We start from the raw sequence: 17161 nt of genomic DNA, 5'->3' as shown, positions 1-17161 counted from the left end.
GCAACTATGGGAGAATCTCACTCTTAAAACAAGGCCTAGGGGCAGATTGTAAGCGTGAAGCTAACACAAAAATGGAGCTTTACATGAGTCCCACAGTAGAAAGACATATGGCAAAGGCATAGAACTAGGTAAGTTCATGGAGGATAGGTCCATCAATGGCTATTAGCCAGGATGAACAGGGATGGTGTCCTTAGCCTCTGTTTGCCATAAGCTGGGAATGGGCAACAGAGGATGAATCACTTGATTACCTGTTCTGTTCATTCCCTCTGGGGCACCTGGCATTGGCCACTATCGGAAAATAGGATACTGGGCTAGATCGACCTTTGGTCTGACCCAGTATGGCCGTTATGTTCATATGGCACATGTTTAGCTGAATATCAAGCTCACAGATAAGAGTAGATGCCTGTAGCTTCCACAAATACAACAGGGCCCCTATTTTACTAAATAATTGGGGATTGAGTTCATGGAATTGGACATGTCAAAATTACAGTAGGTTTAGTGCACAAGCTGCCGTCTGGTGCACTGCATGGTTTTCTTCTTGTCCTTCAAACCATTGCAAAGCAATGTCCAAGGCACTGAAGGCACTGGGATGTGAAGGGATGTCGACTTGTTCTTCATGGACATCCCTTTCATTATGTGATTTTTTCCCCCCATTGGGAAAAACGGTTCATATAACTGGTTGTATAAAAGATTGGTGTTCAAAAAAAATCAATCGAGATTCTACTATACCCAAGAACACAATTCCCAGCATCACATCATGAGACATGTAATAACTTACTGCAATCTGAGTGACTCTTCTCAGGGTGTAAGGGTAAGAAAGTCACACCTATATGTAAGCTTAGATCAGTTTTCAAAGCTCTTTAAACTGGTGTAAATCCCTGCATAGACACTCTTATTTCAGTTTAAGAATGAGTGACTTATATTGGTTTAGTTTAAGCCAATTCCTAATTGACTTCAGCTAAATGAAAATAAGCCTGGCTGAAATCAAAATACATGAGTCCGCACAGCCATTTGTGCCAGTTTAACTAAACTGGTTTATAATCACTCCCTTTAAGGTAAAACACATTCAATTCTCTCAAGTAGACAAGGCCTTCTTTTAGAAGTGGTATCACAAGAAGCCGGGGGCTCCTATACACAAAAGCAGCCATGGAGTATATCAAGTTCTCGTTTTAGGATCCAGTGAGAAGACAAGTGTAACAGGTCACAGGTTTATAGGGTATTTGCTAATAACACTAGGACTGAGTTGAACGCAGAGGAAAAAGTAGAAGCAGCTGCGTTGTTCTTGGCTTCAGCGGATTTCCACACTAAACGCAGAGCTGGGGACTGTTCTAGGAACAAACCACTAACTAGCCCTGCCTGTAATAGAGTGCTGCCTAAACTAATTCCAATCAGATCAGCTGCTCTATCTAAATCATACGAGTTGAAAGGAGTCTACGCGAAGCCTGGAAAGGCCACACACCCAGCCTCCTAACAAACTGGGCACTTCAGAAACTCAGTGGGGAGAAGAGACTGAATCAAAGCGGGTAGTTCTCTCCCCATCCCCACTTCAAGCAGAGAGACACATTCATTATAAAGCAATGTTCACTTGCTAAGTCAAGAAACAGCAGAGCGGTGTGAAACAGGCACCATTTCTCTTGTGCCTGATGTTTAGAGGCATGGGTCACCAAGATACAGATGATTTGGACCAGAATTACACTGATCTGCACCCTTCTTCTGAGGCAGATGGATACAGAATACCCCGGGGATACCTGGGGCCGCGGACAGTCTCCTCGGAGTGCCCTGCTAGATGGAAGAGAGAGTCTTTAAGCTTTTTAATAAGGCATCTCTGCCAGGGCCAAGAGAGAGACCCAGACATACACACCTTTGTCATCAGAGGTGCGGTCTGATGGGGAAGTGGTCTGAAGGGCAGGAGAACGAGAGAAGCCCAGCCAAATGCTGAGATCTCCTCCTCCGGGTCAGGTTGGAGTTTATAGAAAGTGCCATTCAAACCATAACACAACTCTATCAGAACAAGCCAAGAAGAGCGATCCTACGCCCAGACCATTGCATGTGTTCAGGATAGTTTTTAAAACTCATTTATTCTGAAGCAGGGCTGGGTTCCAGGCCGCATCCCTGGTGGTTGGGATCCTGAGCCCAACACCCACCCACCCAGCCTTCCCCCTCCCCTCAGTCTCCTCTGCACTTGTCTATTCCCTTCAATAAGCTAGCAACTGTTGCCATGACAACAAGTTGAACAAATGGGTTTTGAAAAACATGTCAGCCGACTGCGTGTATCAGGAGAGGCGAGAGGCTCCTGACTGCAGGACGGAGCTTCCTGGGGGAATCAAACGATTCCACGCTCGATTCCTTCAAACAAAACGGGGAGCAGCCCCACCCCTTCGCCTCCAGCTTCGGAGTCTTCACTGTTCAGTGCAGGGAAAAGTGCACGGATTCGCTCCAGGGTTCTGGGGGCCTCCAACCTCTTCAAACATCAAGAGGAAATGAGACTGCTCCTCCTGCCCCAAAAACAAGCGGAGTAAAAACCTGCGATTCTCGTACAGCTGACACAGCAGAAAAGGAGAAGCGATGACGTCAACGAGCGCTTTGCAAGTATCGAATTACTCCCGGGAGGCTGCGCAGTAGCATCCTCAGGTTTGCCTATAAGCAGAGTTACACCAGTGGAAGAGGTGGAATGTTAAACTGATTTAGTTAACCCAGTGCCAAAGGCTACTGGGATGCTCTTACTTTGAGTTAAACCAAGTTTGTTTCATTTTAGTTTAAATTGATTAGGAACCGGTTTAAGTTAAACTGAAATAAGCCCCTCTTCAACCAAAAAAATCAGTGTCTACACAAGGGTTTGCACGGATTTAACTGGACTGAGGTCCAGATGCTTTCAATGGACTACTGAATCCCTCCAAATTGCTGCTGCTGCCAAAGGCATCCTGCTCACTTGTGTGACCAGAATACCACCTCTCCCCTTGGAGAGGCTCCACCTGCTCCCCTTTGCACTGCACATCCCATTCACAGGGTCTGCCTTTGCCTCCCAGGCTCTGCGTCTCAAAGCTCCTGCCTACATCTGACCTGATCTTCTTTCACATTCCCACCTCCCTTCTCAATGCCAACGGCGCCTGCCTCAATACCCCTGTCGTCATCTTCTCACCAACACATCTTGGTCCCCTTCAAGCCACCTCCGTCTCAGTCAAGTCCCTCCCAAAATCTTACTCCTGCCATCTTGCCTATTGAGATACAATGTATATGGATAACAAGAATGTCCAGTGTTCTCTTACTTAATATGACAACAAAAATGTTGGAAGGGATATTAAGTCTCATGCTTCAGGGCTTGAGCCAATCTCGATTAGAGATCAGGATGAGATGTCAGATGGGGTATGGGGGTGTGAGTGTGAGAGAAAGAGTGTGTGTGGGAGGGAGGGGGGGCAGATTATCCCACATCTGGCAGTATTTATGCCTTCCTCTGAAAATTATGGCCCTGGTCACTGCTGGCAGACAGAACACTGACCTAGATAGACCTTGGGTGCGATCCAATATGGTAAATGCAGACTGAAAAATGGGATGGCACCAAACAGCATGCTAGTGCCACAATTTTTGGGGGTGGGGTGGGGGGGCGTTAAATGGCAAGGAAAGGAAAGTGAATGAAGAGGGGACATTGAAAGGAAGGGGAATGAGGGGAACAGGGCGAGGAGAAGATGGTAAGAGAGAGGTGGAGAGACTGATGCGGGGGACGACAGAGACGGTTGGAGCAAAGAGCCAAATCAGCAAAGGGAAGTCAAGTCAAAACCATAATGTGGTGTTTGAAGGCGGGTTTTACAGCGATGTGTATGTGTGTGTACACATACACCCCCCCCCCCCCCGCAAGAAACAAGCTCCCCTCTACAGTAAAGTCCATCTCCCACCTCATTGTGATACTGAGGTGTTTCCAGAAGAAATCTCTGGCTAATGGGGCTCTGGCAATCATATTCCCACCCGAAGTTGCAGAAGAGGGTTCAGAAACAAGATGCTACTGCATACGGGGAAAACTGACCCATCCCCTTTTATGGTTTCCAGCAGAGGTGTTGACAAATAGCCTTCTGCCCCTTTGGACATCATGCATTTGTATGGAATGGGCATCCAGAACCATACTGGGGAAGTTGAAGCTCTTCAGATTTGACACCTTGGATCGAGGCCTTACAAAGGGCCTGTAAGAACTGCCAAGTTCGTTCTCAAACTTCATGCCCTGATATCATCATCATGGGACAAGACAACAGCAGCAGCAGATCAAGCGCCCTTCCCCACAATCAACTAGCAGAAACTATACTCCGGGCCCAATGGCATCTCTCCTCCTTTTCCACTCATCACCCACAGCAGGCGAGGGACATTGAAAAATATTTCACAAGGTGGCAGGGACGAAAAGAAAGAAAAGAAGCTTCTGGTAACAAGTGCTAAAAGAGGTCGCGTCTTTTTTGGAAGCACATGGCCCTATTCAGGTCTGACGCTAGCATGTTATCTCGGCTGAGTATTAAGTGACCCGATTTCTCCTTAGGGGAGAAAGAAACAAACTGCCAAGAATTTAATTAACAATGAACTCCACTGAATCTCCGGATTCCAGTGCACCTCTGAATTAGCCTCCCCCAGCAATACATTAGTGTAGGTGGAGCTTGCCTCCTCCGGCATACAGCCTGGCAGAAGTCAGTCACTTGGGTTCTCAACCCCTCGGTGGAGAAACTCAGTAGGATAAGAGGTTAACAACAGCATCCTGTCTGCTACTCCCTGGTACGCCATTGTTTGCAGTCCTGCTGGCTTACTCAGAAGCCCATGCACAGTGGAGAGGATTAACCTACAGCTCCTTCTCCAAGACTCGCCTTACAGGGCCTTAAAATAAAATTTAAAAAGGAACTAATAATATAGCAAACCATATGTGACATGCCCTGGACCCTTCTGCAGCACCAGACCCCGACAGCAACAGAAGGGGGCTCTAAGGCTGTCCCCTAAAAAGGAGATCCACGGTTGAATGGTGGGATAGATCACTTGCTTCTCATTACAGGAAGGAATTTCAAGTATTTTCTGAATAGCCCCGTGGTGCTGGGAACAAAGTGCTGATGGGAAAGGCAGAAGAGAGCAGCAGGCGCTGAACAGTGAAAGACTCCTTACAAAGGAGCCAGCAGAACCAAAAGTAGATTCTTTGTGTGTGTGGGGAGGTGGGAGGGTGGGGTGTAATTTCTTTGGAGGGGGGAGCAAAGATGAATTTGAGGAGGGTGCCAGGGAGGATGAGAGAATTCCAGCTAATCCTGGAACACTAGCCAATCACCCTACCCAGAGGAGCTTGTTCTCCATCAGCTCAATTCCTTTCCCCGGTACGCAGGGGAGGACAGCCGTCCCCGCACAGCACGCATATCCTGCTGCAGGGGAGAGGAAAAGGCCAGTTTCATTCATTCGCTGTATCAAATTACTTGAATTTACAGAAAATGCACTTGTAAAAAACACTCGAGACACACAGTGGCAGGTTGCACGGAGACCTCTGGAGCCTTTGAGCCCAAGAGACATGCATCTGCTAATCTCTCTACAGGGAATGGGCACACAGGCTGGGCTGGCAAGTACCGTATGCCAAAAGCCTTGCACCAGGGAAATATTTAAGAAATTTCTCCATAGCATCTTTCTATTAGGAGACCCTCTTGTGCCACATTCACTAGGGCTATTCAGTGGGATTAGGATTTTGGTATGTTATCAGAGCAGGACAAGTGCTACTTGCAGCATTAGCAGGAAGGGACGATTCATACCCCAAAAGTGACTGCTTTTAAAATATAAAATGTCGTCTTAGGCAATGTCTTTCAAGACAAAACGGCTTTAAGAGTTGGATACAGTTAAAGCAGCAATGGTGAAGGCCCTTACGCCAAGAGCGGTGAGCTTGCGTGAAGGCACAGAGCAGAGCAGACGGGAAGCACAGGAAGACCAAGGCTACAAGGTCAACTGGAGCAAATCCATGCAGAGTTTTCACAGAGGGCGAAAATAAAGAGCGCCAGTGGAAGGCAAGATCTGAAGAGGGGGTGAGAATGGTCCCGTTTTGCACTGGAGAGAAGGTAGATGCTGAACTCTGCAGAGCAGGGACTTTGGGAGCCCAAAGACAACGCCCTTGACGTAGTTAAAGGTGGACGCTCAGGACAAGATGGTGAGCAGAACAGCTGTGGTGGACAGATTAAAGGGCCATGGGGTCCATACGCTTTGGGGTGGAGGTGAGGATAGGCAGGTATGCACAGAGAGGTAGGAGGAGGAAAGCTTAGTGCCAGCACACCAAGATTTTTGAGCGTGGCCTACTTTTTGGGCGGTGAATTCAAACACGAGAGAAGAATTCTAATCACCGAAGGTGGCAACAGGCAAGGGAACTCCACTAGAAAAAACCAGCCAAGGACAAAGGTTTCCATACTGCGCTCCATGGCTGGTCGCACCGTCTCAACTCTTCTCGTTTCCATTTATTAAATGGCATACAAAGAAGCTGAAAACATGAAGTCTTCGATGTCAGCAATTGCTGTGGTTGCCTCAGGGTATTTAGCATGAACAGAAGGGGAGAGGAAGGTCCACGTGATCAGGACGGGGATGTCTCCAAGGTAACCTCTGCATTAAGATGTGGTCCATCCCAGGAAGAAGTTTGAGGCTATCATGCCCAAAGGCTGCACAGAACTTCTCATGGCATCTCCTTTGTCTCAGGTCTTCAAGAAAGCGGATGGCTACCAGTTCAAAGCCAGTTAGAACTGGGCTGATTAACAAGATCCATGAGGCCCTGCCAGTAACACATTGTAGCTGGAGAGCCTAGTTACTTGTTTGTAACCCATTATAAATTTAGCACCCACCACCAGGTTCCAGCTTTCAGTCACAATTAGAAATCTCTCCGTTAACGCATCACCATTGGAGGCGGAAAGCTGCCAAAGAATGCTTAGATCATTCACAAGGACTTCCTGTTGGCAAAAGCAGTACAGAAAATACTGAACGCACTCCCACCAAGCAATGTTTGGAGAGGAATATATGACAGCAAGTCCCAATCCATCCATTCTCACTGATCTCTGGTCAACATGCCAGAAAAATCCCCAGGAAAGCAGGTGAGTGAATTATTTTAGATGCAACACTATCCACATAAAAAAGGCATCACTATTGTTCCTTAAGGCCATTTGCTGGGACCAAATACCAGAATGAACTCAAGAGCGCTTTTCTCCTTCAATGAGGAAAAGCAGCTTCATGTCCATAGTCCTCCCTGCTTCCTTCATCTCCCACGTTCACAGGAGAAACTATTCGTCCTGTAACCAAAATGGAGTAGTTCTGTAGGGACCTGGATATAGCTGACACCCAGAATCATAACAATGGCACAGCCAGATGATGGGCTGAGGGCTTCTAATCTACTTGAGACACACTTACGGACTGGTTTCCTACTTGCTTAAGTGTCTGTCTCCACAGGGAAAACTGACCAGAACAGCTACTGCAGACTAAGCTACTCTGGAATATCTCCCCTTGTGGACACACTGTACCAGAATAAAAATGATTCTATTTCAGGACAATGCCTGATCTTTGGAAGCACAGTGATTACTCCAGAATAAAAAGTTTTCTGTTTTGGAATAAAAGTGTCCCCACATGGGGAGCAATAGCTTATTCTGCAATAGCTATTCTGGTGAATTTCCCTGCGTAGGCAAGCTGTAAGACTCTCTAAACTTTCATTATAAAGCAGACACTGACGCTCATTTTGCCTGAGTCAAGACTTCCACGGGGTAATCCCATTGACACCACATGTAGTGGAAATGAAGGCTTCAAAACTTCAAGCCCCTGGGGTGACTCAAGGGAAACTCTTTACAACCCCAAGTCTTTTGGTTACCTCTGATCACTATTTCCTCGTCAGATTTCCTATCTTTGATTTGGTCCTTTCCCCCACCCACTGGCTGTAGGAATAGCCTTAGCCAGATCCCTCAAGTCTGCTACTCATTGGCATCTGGCTAGTCACTACAGTACCACTTTCTAATTCAGAAAAAAGTTTAATATTTCTTCCCTTCCCTCAGCTCATAGAGCAGGGGTTCTCAAACTGGGGGTCGGGACCCCTCAGGGGGTCATGAGGTTATTACATGGGGGGGTCACGAGCTGTCAGCCTCCACCCCAAGCCCCGCTTTGCATCCAGCACTTATAATGGTGTTAAATAGATAAAGTGTGTTTAATTTCTGGGGGGGGGGGGGGTCGCACTCAGACTTGCTATGTGAAAGGGGTCACCAGTACAAAAGTTTGAGAACTACTGCTGTAGAGATTCAGGTGAGGGACTGTTTAAGCTTCAGATTCTGGGGGTTGCCCCGCGCCCAACTGCCTAGAAAGCTTATACAGTATCAGCATCTCTCTCTCGGTCTATAGACAGTAGCATAATTTTTTAAACCCTTTTTGCTTAGGGCAAGTTTTCACGCTGCAGAATGCAGTGGCTGGCCTGGTCATGTTTACATATAGAGCAGCTGTGGGAACACAAGAGGCTGATCACACCAACATGGCAACTTTGGTTCTTTTAAATTTTTTGTCTTTAAATAAGCAGCTTGTAAAGGATAAAAGGCAAAAGTCAATTCTGTTCTCACATGACTCCTAGAATAGATCTTTGCTCTAGGCCAGTGGTCTCCAAAGGGGGGTTGCGCAAGACGATCCACTGGGGGGGCGTGGCAGCAGGAGCGCCGTGGGGGGGGGGGGGGGGGGAGGGGGCGGCCAGGGGAGGGGGGGGAGCCCAGAAGCCGCCCCCCCCCCCGCAGGCAGGGCCACCCGGAACATAGGGGCTTTAGGGGCTGCAGGGCCCTGGGCTAAGGGAGCCCCGGATCCCTAGCCTGCCGCTCTAAAGCCCCTTTTGGACTGCGGCCCTGAGTCCTCCGGCCTGTGGAGGAGCAGGGGCAGCCGCGCAGCCAGCGGCCGGAGAGAAGCGGCGCTTTCCCCTTTAAAGCCAGCTGGAGAGAAGCGGCACTTTGTACATAATATATTAGTACATGTATATAATTCATACATAAATAAATATACATATATTGGGGGTGCGTGCTCAATTTTTTTTACTGATAGGGGTGCGCGATCAAAAAAGTTTGGAGACCACTGCTCTAGGCCACGAGTGTCGAACACCCAGTCCACCTGCTGCAGTTACGTCGACAGCATGAGGTAGTCAGAATCTTTAGCTTTAAACTAAAAAAAGGCAGTTTCTAGCCCATGTCTATGAAGGAAACCTTTGAAGAAGATTCAAGTGTACCCAGTCTCTCATTGCCTTTCCGAGTCTGCGGGCAACCGAAAAGAGGAGGTTACTTACCTGTAACTGGAGGGTCTTCGAGGTGTGTGGTTCCTCTTATTCCAAACGCGGGTGCCCATGCACACCATGTGCCAGAAGGTTTTCTTAGCAATGCCCCGTTGACCCGCACACACGTTGTGCATCCCCTCATGCTTGCAGAGTGTAGAATTAGCCATGCAGGTCGATGCCTCGCCAGTGACTCTCTTACTGCGGAGTAGTCGAGTTCGCAGCAGAGGGGATGGAGGGGGAGTATTGGAATACAAATAGAGACCACACATCTCACAGAACCTCCAGTTACAGGTAAGTAACCTCCTCTTCTTTGAGTGAGGGTCCCCATATGCATTCCAAACGAGGGTGTGTAGCAATCAGTGTGAAGGTGGGTGCGAGGATGCGAGAGGAAGTGCAGTCTGTACTACGCGCGTGGCCCACTGCAGCATCCACAGCTGCCCCTTGGGTGGTGGCATTGTGGGATGTGAAGGTGTGTACGGAGCGCCATGTTGCTGCACAACAGATGTCTGGCCACGAGATGTCTGCTAAGCAGGGCGAAGTGGCTACTTGTGCTCGCACAGAGCGTGCTGTAACTCTATCAGGCGGCAGTATGTTGAATAGCATGTGGCATTCACGGATGCACCTAGAGACCTATTTGGAGATTTGTTGGGAAGAGAGAGCCTGGCCCTTGGACCGGTCAGCAATGGCTACAGATTCGTTGATGCACGAAAAGCACAGGTCCTATGGAGGTAGAATGCCAACGCACAGCGGACGTTGAGGGTGTGCAGGGAGCTGTGTAGTTTGGGACAGAAGACAGGGAGGTGGATGCACTGATTGAGGTGGAATTCTGACACCACCTTTGGGAAGAACTTATGGTAGAGCCATAAGTCCACCAGGTAAGGGAGGCCAGAACCGTGTGGGGGACAACCACCCCAGCCTCCAAATGGTCCTTCTGGGATCTGTAGATGAAGAGGAGCCACAGCTGGAGGCCACGCATGCATAGATGTGTGTGTGGTGTCATGGAGGTACAGGCTGCCATATGTCCAAGGAGGGAGAGAACAGCAGACCATGGTGTGTGGGTTGTGGCAGAGGCCCACAATCATCGCTGTAGCGTTGCAAAGAGGTCCTCCAGAAGGAAGACTCGTGCTGCAATGGAGTAGAGCCGCATGCCGATAAAGTCGATCATCTAACTTCTCATTAATGCAAATACCTGGAGAGTGCGAAGGGCGAGGATGGCAGAGGCGAGTTCTTGTCAGGATAGCAAGACAAGGGAGCTAGTCTTTGAGGTAGGGATACACCACATAGCCAACGCGGCACATTTGTGCTGCTACCACGGCAAAAACTTTGGCGATGACTCACAGAGCCGTCTCTATGCCGAAGGGGAGGACTCAGGATTGGTAATGGTGGTTGCCCACGCAGAAGCGGAGAAATTTCCAGTGGGTCAGGTGAATGCTGACATGGAAGTAGGCATCTTTCACGTCGAGAACCGCAAACCAGGCCCCAGACATTGGGATAATCAATTTCAGCATCACCATATGGAATCTGGATTTCCTGATAAAGGTGTTGAGCACCTAAAGATCTAGAATGGGGTGCCATCCTCCACCCTTCTTTAGGTGGAGGAAGTACAGTGAGAAGCAGAGTGTCCGCTTCTTCTTGGAGGATGCATTGAAGGGATGGGTTCCCAGGGGAAGCCCTGGGTGGAGAGTGATGAGGGGGAAATGATAGGAATTCTATGGAGTATCCATGATGGATGATCTCCAGTACCCAACTGTCCATGTGAGCATGCCCCAATTGTGGGCGAATAGGGGAAGATGGCCCCCAATGACAATATGGGGTGTCGCAGGAGAACATGCATGTCAAAACTGCTGTTTCAACTGCTGCTGGGTTGGGTCAAGCAGGTGATTGTGGCGGAGGCAGGGAAGCGAGGGCATTGTGAGCGGCGCAGTCTATGTGGCACCTCCTACTGGTGTTGGTAGTATGTTGGCTAGAGGGCATGTGGTCGGGGACAGAATGGTTGCCGTTGCTGCTTGTGTCTCAGGGCCTGGGTGTAAATGCCAAGGGACCTAAGCATGGTTCAAGAGTCCTTCAGAGAATGGGGGAATTCATCTGTCTTATCATTGAATAATTGGTGCTCATCAAAGGGGAGGTCCTCAATCAAGTTTTGGACCTCCCTGGGGGATCCAGACAATTGGAGCTATGAGTCCCTGGGCATCACGGTCACCAGAGAGCAAGAGGATGTGTCCGTTGTGTTCACAGCAGCCTGGAGGCCCACCTTGGCCACCAGTCACTCCTCGTCCACCAGCGCCTGGAATTGCTGCTGTTGGTCTGGTAGCAGCTTGTCCCTGAACTCTGCTAGCCTGTTACAGCTGTTAGTCATATTTGGCTAGCAGAGCTTGATAAATTGGCCATGTGGAACTGCAGTCCTGCTGAAGGAGCAGACTTTCCTGCCTAGCAGGTCCATCCTCTTTGCCGCTCTATCTGGGGAAGTAGATTTTTGAGGGTGCTGGGGTGCCTGTTTCGCTGCTGCATGGACCACAAGAGAGTTGGGGAATGGGTGGGTAAAAAGAAAGTCTGCCCCTTTAGCAGGAACAAAATACTGCCTCTCTATTCTCTTCTCTTCGGTGTGGGGGCATAGGAGGCAGAAGTGCACCACGCTGTCCTCATTTGTTGCAGAATGGCCTCATTGATGGGGAGAGCTACCTGAGAGAGCCCCTGGGGTTGGAGGATGTTCAGGAGCGGATGCTGCATGACCTGGATCTCCTCCAACAGAATCTTCTTCCACCACCACCGTGCAAGTCCTGGTTCTGGCAGTGGTCATCAAACAGGGAGAAATAAGAGCCTCATCCAGTGATGATGAAGCACCAGTGGAACCAGTTCCATATCTTCCTCCGCCTTGTAAACGGACAGTGCGGAGAGTGAAAAAGGGCCAAAAAGAAGTGTCCCTGGGCATTGGTAGATCTAGCGGGTCACGGTACTAGGCCTCTGCAGCGGGGTCATAAGCAGGAATGTTATGGCAGTCTGGGCTGCAAGTCCGGACAGGACCTGGGAAAAAACGAGGGTTCCGGCTCTGAGAGACCCTCAGATTCTGAAGACGGTTCCAGCAATGGGAGGGATTGTTGGTACCAGAGGGCTGTGATACAGCAACAGGACATGCTTCTCCGATAGCAGCAGCAGCAAGGTTCATCGGCTGGAGAGGGAAGTACCATGGCAAGCGGGGGTCCGGGAGAGGAGCGGAGAATGTAGGTATGGGAGGAGCAGCTCCTCCATCAAGAACAGAGGCTCCAACTGCCCAAGAGTGCATGGAGTCCCCCTGGACACAGCCGAGGGCCCAGACGGCAACAGTGGTGCTGCTTGATCCAATGAGCCTAGAGGCACTGGCATGACGGACAGTGTGAGTGCTGGTGAGGGTGCCTGCGGGGGTACTGAGGCAGTCGTCAGTACCACCAGATCTCACTTGCACTTTGCCTTGCTCTCAATGTGGTGCAGCTTGGGTGCTGGCCCAGCTGGATCCACATGCGACCTCTCATCTGACCTGGCACAGTTCGGGGAGGAAACGCTGGGCAATCCAGGATGGGGATCTGCTCTTAGGTCTGGGTCCATGCTTTTCACCCTCATGGCAGGGCTTGTCCATCACCTTTGGTACCGATGGATCTAGAGCTTGGGAGGTGCTCGGAAGGGCGCTCACCGCTGGTGATGGTCTCTGTACCGGTGGTTCTGCGGGTCCCGGATCTGGGTGCACCCTGGGGTGCATGGGTTCTTCCATTAAGCTCTTGAGCCTCCCATATTCAGGGTGCGAAGGACTTACAAACAGCACACCGGGCCGTGATATAGGCCACGCCAAAGCAGTAGCGGCAACTCTGGTGCTTGTCGATCACAGAAAATGAGCACGGGCAAGAGGCACAGTTCTTAAAGCCCATTTCCCCAAAAGGGGGGAAAAATTACACTAACTATCTAAGAAGAAACACTAAAACAGCTATGCACAACTATATACAGGAAAGAGAAAGCAAATCACTCTCTTAGCAAGCTAAGACTCCGGCCATATGGTGGTAAGAGGGAACTGGAAAGGAGTGGACCGGCACGGCCTATTATATCCTCGTCTGTGAGCATGAGACACTGGCGGGGGTCAATGGACTCTGCTAAGAAAGCCATCTGACTCCGGTGCATGGTGCGCATGAGCATCTATGTTTGGAATAGATAGAGGGACCAATCATACTCGAAGAAGAAATAATGATTCAGAGAAGTGTGAACTCCCTGCCCTGCAGTGGTCTCACAGGAGTGTTAACTTTAGAGGCCAGTGCTGACAGCACTTTATTTCATTGCTGATCATTTTAGCAGATGGATGGGGAAGGGGGACGAAATTATGAGTTTCCTGAAGAGGATGGGAAGAAGAGAAAGGAAGAGGAAGAAAAGAGAAATTGCAAGGATCCTAAGGGGAGCATATTCTCCCACAGGATGATGCTCTCTCTGACAATAAGGGACTGAACAATAAATGACAACTAAACTTTTAGTTCCATTATTGTGCGCACTGCCACTGACATCAGTGGCAGCCCCACTGTGGCTCAAGGACAACACACAGGCCTCAACGTTTTGTCTGGTCTACAGACCATAATTAGATGTGGGATTCATCCCTATCCACAGAATGAACTCCTGCTCTAGGTGGCACAGGGCACCTTTAAGAATGGATTATGCTCAATCAGATCAGTCCAGAAATTCAGAAAGGCCCCATTTTATGCTGTGAAATGTTAAACTCCAATTTTCTTCCGTCAAGGCAGCTTTAAGACATGAGGAATAGTCAATAAGAACAGGAACTAGCCTGTGCTTTCACGTTCACTTGAGAGAAGCGAGGCTGCTCCCAGCAGCTATTTGAAGGGAGGTTTTTTTGTTTGTTTGTTTAAACAAATAGGTAAGGGAGGCTCACATTCCTCCAAGTTGAAGCCTCCAGAGAAAGGGGTTCACACCCCTCTGCTGTGGGCTAAGCTCACCCAAGATCTCAGACTATGATCTCACTAGTTACCAATTATGCAGCAGGAATAACATTGCCCAGAATGACACGGCACCATCACTGCAGAGCAACACGCCCCACTGATGTAACGTGATGTCAGAGAGAGAACAGTGAAACATGCTGAGGGTCTGGGAGAGAGCCGTGAACAGCTACTACTCCACATCTAGAGACCTCCACAAACACCAGCGAAAGCCACAAAGCAACACATACACTAGAGCAGCCCTTACGACAGCTGCTCTCACTGGCCAGGTGTCGGTAGCTGCATTAGATATAAAATGAACAATTCTATACCTGTGCCAGCATGCAGAGTAGTTGATACTCTGAACTGTTTCAGAATAAATGTAAAGTGGCTTGCTTCAGTGAATGCCAGACAAACGTGTGTAGTCTACACCTCTCCAGCATACTAGTGAGTCTAGATTATACAGCACTCCAAGGCACAATACTGAACACAACAAACACCATGAAATGATTGTAATGCCAGAGAAGAAATAGCAAGCACAAAGAATCTAACCCAATGTCGACCATTCCTCCTAAAGGCAAGTAAAGCACCCCACCTCTTTTACAAGGGCATGCATTCTAATAAGAAGCCTGTGTAATGTATTTGATATACACGGTAAAGGGATTTGCACTGGGTTTGATTGTACTTCAGAAGCAGTTCCCTCAATCATCAACTTCTATTTAAGAGGGTGTATGGTAACCATTTCAACGGGGGAGGAGGGAGGGGGAGGAGGAAGCTCTGCGCAGGTTCCAGAAGTTGAGTATCAAACTAGAGCAGTGGTAGGCAACCTATGGCACGCATGCCAAAAGCGGCACGTGAGCTGATTTTCAGTGGCACTCACACTGCCTGGGTCCTGGCCACCGGTCCGGGGGGACTCTGCATTTTAATTTAAATTTTAAATGAAGCTTCTTAAACATTTAAAAAACCTTATTAACTTTACATACAATAGTTGAGTTATATATTATTGACCTATAGAAAGAGACCTTCTAAAAACGTTAAAATGTATGACTAGTATCAGGGGGTATGACTGTATGACTGGCACGCGAAAACTTAAATTAGAGTGAATAAATGAAGACTCGGCACATCACTTCTGAACGGTTGCTGACCCCTGAACTAGAGGCTGGCTACAAGAATGTGAATAACCATTAAGGTTCCCATCACCATCTGACTGGATGCAGATCCAAGAATTTCACCTCTGAAGTGTAGTGAGAGCACAGAGAACCCAGTCAAGACCTCAAATGGCTTCTATATAGTTGACTAGGGCAGTGTCATCAAAAACCCATGTCAACAAGCCACAGAAAATAGGTTAATTACACACCAGATTAGAGACTAGCCACTGATATGGGACAATCCCTAAGACAATGCACGACGTGACAGCTTCCTGGTAAATGTCAAGAGTTCAGCACTTCTTGCCCAAGCGGTTTACAAACCAGTCAGGATTTCCCACTGGGTTCAGCTATCATCCTTTGTCAGCCATTCAGATTTGTGGCTATTTTATTTCACACACCATGCTCTAACTCTAGTAGGGCTGACATGCCAGAGATCAAGTCTCAGTCTGTTCATTAAAACAACAGGTTCTGGAAGAATAGTGAGCCACAGGAGTCACACCAGGATCACGGAAGCTACAGACCCTCCATTCTCCACCAGTGGTAGCAATGGTGAAAGTTATAGCACACTCAAGGCACAGATTTATTTATATTCACCACTGTATCAAAATGACAGCAGTAGAAATACCCGTACCCCATCTACACTATAGCTTATATTTTTGCTACCACCAGAGGTAAATATAGCCTGAATTTTCCTCGTGTAGATGCACCCTAAGATATTATCTTTCACAAATGCTATGGCTAGACGTACCTTTTAAAACTCTTACAGGGCCTCCTCTGCACAGCTAAGCTCATCTGCAAAAGGTGCAACCCCAATACATGCCGATGCTCATAGAGGCCCGTTTAATATCAGAATCAGGCCTTTAAGGCTTGATCAACCCCAAGTCACCCATGGTGACTTGATGGGCATCAAGGTCACGTTCCAAAGACTTTGATATTAGGGTTGCTGCTGGATAACGATAGGGAAATCCATACTCATCCATGACCTTCTTCCTGGCCAAGCTTCAAACAGGACAGGCGTAAGGTCACAGAGTCAGAAACTGCACTAGTTCTGCTGGGCTTTACTGATGTTTTCCTCGCCTGGTTTAAAAGGGAAAGATTTCACTCAGACCAAGGTGGAAAGAGTAGCGTGAAGCTGAGGGGGCAGCTCGCCCCTGATCATGTCAGTGAGAAGGAAAGAGGGGGGCACATGGAGGTTACTTTGGTTCTGCAAGGCTCCAGCGGTGCCAGCTCTATCCCCTCTGTGACCTTAGCTCCGGCTATAAATGGGGGTGGGGGAGGGGAGCATGCCATGCCACACTGACCCCTTGGCCTGGATGCCTGTAAGGAAACATGCTTTCCAGCACCTCCTACAAGAGAATGGGTCCAGTCACATCACCAAGAGCCTGTTCCCAGCATGCAGCACTGGGATGCTTTAATACCCCCAACCTCCTGCCCTGAGGTGGAAAAGTCACAATCTTCCATCCATCCTGCCTCCTCCCCCCCCAGAAAACCACAATGTCTCCGGTGACCCCGGGCCAGGGAAGGATCCATAATGACCCCTACAGCTCATCCCTCCCAGCTCCAACTCAAGGAGCATAACCCAAATGCCCCCGCCCCTCCAAAGCCCCACACTACAACCCTCAGCACAACCCCTTGGATGGGGTGGAGGTGCTGCCTCACCTGCCCCTCCAGATACATCCTCCACAGCCCCACATTCCCATATGACAGCCCCCCATTAACATTCAGGGGTGAAGGGGATGGTCCACCTGCCCCCCCATCCCAGGCAGAGGGGATGCCCCCCTCATTATGCAGCCTCCGCACCAACACCCAAGGGAGCAGGG

Source organism: Terrapene carolina, unplaced genomic scaffold (genome assembly GCF_002925995.2).
Source record: "Terrapene carolina triunguis isolate 2854851 unplaced genomic scaffold, T_m_triunguis-2.0 Scaffold836, whole genome shotgun sequence".
Classification (NCBI taxonomy): Eukaryota; Metazoa; Chordata; order Testudines; family Emydidae; genus Terrapene; species Terrapene triunguis.
This window is presented reverse-complemented; position numbering follows the sequence as displayed.